This window comes from Microtus ochrogaster, chromosome 5 (assembly GCF_000317375.1).
Source record: "Microtus ochrogaster isolate Prairie Vole_2 chromosome 5, MicOch1.0, whole genome shotgun sequence".
Lineage (NCBI taxonomy): Eukaryota > Metazoa > Chordata > Mammalia > Rodentia > Cricetidae > Microtus > Microtus ochrogaster.
The window spans coordinates 36607995-36613674 of record NC_022012.1 but is presented as its reverse complement, the minus strand read 5'-3'; the positions used below and the strand labels follow the sequence as shown (position 1 = coordinate 36613674).

General features: G+C 47.8%; 1 protein-coding gene across 2 annotated transcripts in view; it reads left to right on the top strand.

The window, feature by feature from the left end:
* Nucleotides 1–5680, top strand: part of Grik4 (glutamate ionotropic receptor kainate type subunit 4) — a 304308-nt gene that overhangs the window by 69506 nt on the left and 229122 nt on the right. The gene's annotated exons all lie outside the window — the stretch shown is intronic.

Here is a 5680-nt window from a genome sequence, read left to right as displayed (position 1 = left end):
TGTAGACCAGGCTGGCCTCGAACTCACAGAGATCCGCCTGCCTCTGCCTCCCGAGTGCTGGGATTAAAGGCATGCACCACCACCGCCCGGCAAAGATGGAGGTTTTAAAGTAGGAAAGATCTGAGTTGAAGTCCCAGCTTGGACACTCATTGCCGCTGTGACTTTCCGCTGCCTGCCATCCCTCATGGGTCTTGAGTACTGTTGTTTCTGGTAAATTCAGATGTGTGAGACTCCCTCCCTCCTGGTTGAAGATATGCAGCATGCCCTAGTGAGACCCATCTCCCAGAGGTACCACCACCACTCCCCCATTCACTTCCCCCTTTCTTTCAGGCTGCAGGAGCCAGGGTTGCTTATATACATTCCCATACTGAAAAGATTTTCACTTTAAAGGGTATTTAATCTGAAACAAAAGAATTGGATCAATTTTTTTTCTCACATAATATTTAAAACTAGAATTCAAAATAGGAAATTAGGCAACAGCTAGGCTGTTACAGAAGGACTATCCTGTGCATGCATGCAGCCACACTGTGTGTGCATGTGTGTACCCATGCATGTGGAGGCCGGAGAACGTCCTTGGCTGCTGGACCTCAGAAAGCTGTCTACTTAATATGCACGTGTGTGTGTGTGTGTGTGTGTGTGTGTGTGTGTGTAAGTCTGTCACTAGTCTGGGGCTCCCAGAGTGGACTAGGCTGGCCAGTGAGCCTTGAGGAGATCCTGTCTCTACCTCACTAGTGCTAAGACTACAAGCACATGCTACCATGCCACAATTATTTCATGTGGGTTCTGGGGATTGAACTCATGTCCTTGTGCTTGCAAGGCAAACACTTTACTGACTGAGCTATCTCTTCATCCTTGGGAAAATTATTCTTTTTGCCTAATGATAGTCGCTAGAGCATTTCCACTCCAGAGCATTTTTTCCCAATGTGAGATGCGGATACCTTCAGTGACCAGAAGCTGAAGGAGGGGCTTCAGGAACACACTTCCCCTGAAATGTCACCTGAGGAGGGCTTCTTCTTGCCTGTGGTTCTATTTTCTGCAGCCTCAGTTACTGGACTGGGCATAGAACAGAGCAGGGAGGCATGAGCAGTCACCCGTCCTTTATTACAGAATATCATTTCATTTGTCCCCTTGACTGCTGTTGCTTCCTGTGCCCAGTCTACACATGAAATTTTATTGTAAGTCTTTCTGTGCAAAATAACACAGTAGACCTTGGTCCAAGCTGCAGTTTTAAGAATCCACCATGGGTTTTGGATGGATTCCTTGCAGATCCTGGGGCGTTCCTGTTGTAAGGTTTTCTTCTTTCTTTTTTTCTTTTTTCCTTCCTTCCTTTCTTTCTTTCTTTCTTTCTTCCTTTCTTTCTTTCTTTCTTCATGTGGAAAGTAAGATTTGAAGAACCTGAGAAACAGCTGGTAAAAGTTCAGATTGTTTCAGGAAGCAGTTTTTATATAAAGTATATCTGGAAATGATGAGCCCTGCTTTTGTACCTAGAATATGTAGCATAGTGTATACATGCACACTCATATACACACATGCATGGGCACACACTCATACACACATCTATGCATATACACACTCATACACACATCTATGCATACACACTCATACACACATCTATGCATATACACACTCATACACACATGCATAGGCACACACTCATACACACATCTATGCATACACGCACTCATACACACACATGCATGCACACACATACGCACATGTGCACATACATGCACTTGCACTTACACAGGAGCAAGCAGAGATGGGAGAAGCGGAGAGCAGGCAGGGAGGGGCGAGAGTGACAAGTGAAGGCTCATTGGCATGAGCAGTGTAACTATTTCTGGTCACAGTCACAGCACATTAAGGTCTTCTGAGGCAGAATTGGTCATGAAATCGATCAACACTGCATTTTGTGTTTGACTCTGGTTTATTGTAGGCTGTTTTTTTCCCCAGATATCCTGTGATGTGGCTTTGACCATGAACTGACTGCTACAGTTTTTCCTGCACAATGCAAGTCTAAGATTGACTGCTTTGCAGTCTGGTTTCTTGGAACAAGGGAGGCATGCTCTGGTACCTGCCTCCACCCCCTGCCATCCCAGGACTACACAATGTGGGAGGCCAAAGCTAAGGATGGGAAGTGTGTTCTGCCTTGGTCAGAGTTAGCTCAGGACTGGGAAGGACATGGCTTTCAAGTTGGGGAGATAGTGGGTCCTGATCACCTGGAGAAGAGACAGAGTGGGAAAGGGGAAGTGGTGAGTTCAGCATAGGCACCACCGGATTTTATTCTGAGAAGGTTGGGCTGAGGGGAGGGACAAGAAGATGGACAATTGAGAGATTTAGCTGCATTTGAGGGAGTCAGGGTGCAGCGTAAGTTGGAGGAGAGACTGGGGTTAAAGAAATACATAAGAGGATGTGGGTGGGGGCAGTGACTGTGGGTAGTAGCTGGGGGTGTGTGCCTGAAGGCAGTGGCTCGGGCAGTGACTGGGGGCAGTGGCTCAGGCAGTGAAGTGCTTGCTACACAAACCTGAGGACTTGAGTTCAGATCTTTAGCACCAACCTAAGAACCTGGGAGCAGTATCATGCACCCACAGCCCCAGCACTGGGTGGGCAGAGGCAGGAGGATCTCAGGGGCTTGGCGGCCAGCTAGTCTTGCTGAATTAGTAAACTCCAAGTTAAACAAGAGCTTTCATCCCTCAAATGGTGTGGAGAGCCGGAGAGATAGCTCAGTGGCTACGAAGAGGACCTGACTGCTAGAACCCACATAGAGTGGCTAACAACCATCTGTAACTCCAGCTCCGTGGGAATCTGATGCCCTCTTCTGGCTTCTTTGGTAACCTACAATTGCAGGCGCATACACGGTCCCCACCTATAGACAAATTCATATAATTAAAAGAAATAAAAGTAAGCCTTTTAAATAGTGATCGAGGAGGGCACCCATGGCCAACCTTTTGTCTCCGTATGCATGTGCATGCATGTGCACACTCCCTTACTCCCGGTGTGTGCATGTGTGCACATGTACACAAACACACACACGGCAGGTCATTGTTTTGGGTGATCATGTCTCGGTAAGGTTAGAGGGGGTGAATAGTACGGGAAGAAGGGAATGAAAAGAGAAAAAGGGCAGAGGAAGAGGGGGTTAGTGGTTACTCCAGGATAGAAACACTGGGCAGGTTTATTCACCCACGGGCTGCTTATTCATTCTTTCAGCTAATGGTACCCAAGCAGCGGGGCGGGTCCAGGTCTCTGCACTCTGCGGGGGAAAGGCATGCATCCTGGGCAGAGTCTCTCTTAGGGACTTAGGCCCTTAGGGCCAGCAGAAGGGGAAGAAGGCCAGGACTTTGTGGAGCATGTCCTTTGGGGATCAGGTGGCCAGTCAGCAAAGTCAAATAGTGTAGTAAGGCCAAGGGAGTGAATAGCTGTGCATAATGCCATCTGGTTGGCAGCTAAGGTATCACCAATGCCCTTCACCAAGGCACTTTCAGGAAAACCAAACTAGGGTATCAGTTAAAACAGTACATCCAGAGCACATGCAGGCACAGTGATGCCAGTAGAGCAGGGGAATAACTGCAATGGACAAGAACTCGGCATTCAGAGTCCCTCTGAGCAGAGGGCATGCCATACCATAGAACCACATGGAGTACCTCGGGGTGGGGCAGGAGCAGAGAGAGGGATGGGGGAGCCTTTGTTCTGGATGTTGCGGAGGAAGTACAAGCTTTTCCTGGCTGTTTAAATGACTTCAGTGGGTTCTGGGCCAAGGGCTCTGCTAGCTGTCTTGACTCTGATCTTGGGGTGATTGGGGCCGGTGACTAGTAGCCTCAAGAGAAAACTTTCCACAAAGAAAGCAGAGTTGGTGGAATCTGGCTTGGAAGCACCTTTGGAGGCCAGTTGCTTGCTGCTTTTAGGGAAGGATGGTCTCTCCAGGGTCAGGGGACTCCAAGGCACCAAAGCATCAGAATATAGGAAAGGAAGACACGGTGAGCATGGCAGTTATGGGAAGGACCTGGGAGAACTGTGTGTCAGGTGCTCTTGATAATTTATATATTTCAAGTGGCTTAATTGTCTTAGGAGTTCAGGAGCTGCTTGCATGTCGAGGAACCAAAGTTCCGAGAGACTCAGTTACCCCAGGTAGATCCCACAGCACACAGATGGCTTCCAGGTTAACAGTTGCGTTACCCACACATAGCAGAGAGCGTAGGTCGATCACGCCTGGCCAAATATTTTAATTCAAGTGCAAGTTTCCTTATATTTCCAGGTGTGGTTTTCCTCTTTAAAACCTACAGCCTCCACCCTGGAGACAATATCATTTTGTGGTGGATTAATTGAAGAGGGGGATTTTTGAGGCTTTTCTAAAGAGTCATCTTGACCAGCCTGCTCTGAACAGGACCCCAGGAGCTGGCATTTCTCTCTAGCCAACACCAGCATGCTCCCCCCCCTCCTCCAGACATGCTGGTTCTTCAGCTGTATGCACAGGAGCATCTCCAGGGTTCAAGGACCCTGCTGCAACTCCATGTGCCATTCCTTCTGTAAAGAAGGGGAAGGAACTGTTTACGCTGGGTCCTGTGGAGCATGAGCAAGCCCAAATGAGATTTCCCCGGCAATTATGTTTTCCTTAACTTGGTTTAAAGGAGATGGTAACTAACAGGCTTTTCCTCAGACACTAGCCATTCTTCATAAGTAAACAGGGCTTCATGGCAGAACAAGATAGAGGCTGCTGAGGGGCTCCATTTGCTAAGGCAACAGAGGGGAGAGGGAGATGTGGGGTGCTGAGGTTTGGAGAATCTGATTGGCTTCCTATAGCTGGCTTTCTAGTGACTAAGGCTTCAGGGCACCAGCTTCAGGTGCCTTTGACTTTTCTCAGAGGTACCGCTGGGGGTTCCTGGAGCCTGGGCTCATCCCCAGCTTCCAGAAGTCTGCAGTAGGAAGCAGGTATTTCACCCCTACAGGGTGACGTGGTGTCCGCTATGCTCGCCGCTTTTCTAACGTATATTGGAAGTAGAATCACACAGCACATAGCATGCATAGTTTCATGTCTGAGTTCATTACGCAGCACAGTGCATTGAGAATGGCGCTGTTGCCCTTATGAGATTTGCTCCTTTTCTTTACTGTCGAGTAGTAGTGAAAAAGAACCACTGTGTATAGGGCCACTCGCCAAGGGAGGGACAGCGGGACTGTTTCCAGTTGCTGGTGTTGAATAAGTGTGGTATCTCATAATAATACAAGTGAAAAGGATGTCTTGAAATGTCATTTATATCAGTGTTTGGTCTTCCAGTTCTTACAAGGCGTGTTTCTGGCATTTGAAGTGGCAAGCTTGAGACTATTATTACCTTTCAGTGTCCCTAGGTACAATGAAGAATTCTCTGCTTCTTGAAGGCTTTATGTGTCCTGCCACACACTCATACAGGGCAATTCTGGTTACCAGTGTGGGAACCTAGAAGAAACTCTATCTATTAGCACATTTTGTTGTTGTTCAAGACAGAGCTTCTCTGTGTAGCCCTGGCTGGCAGTCCAGGAAGTCACTTTGTGGACCAGGCTGGTCTCCAACTCACAGAGATCCACCTGCCTCTGCTTCCTGAGCACTCGGTTTAAAGACGTGTGCTCATACATCTGGCTATCTATTAGTACTTCTTAAAAAATATTTTTATTAGGACATTTTTTTTTTTTTGGTTTTTCGAGACAGCGTTTC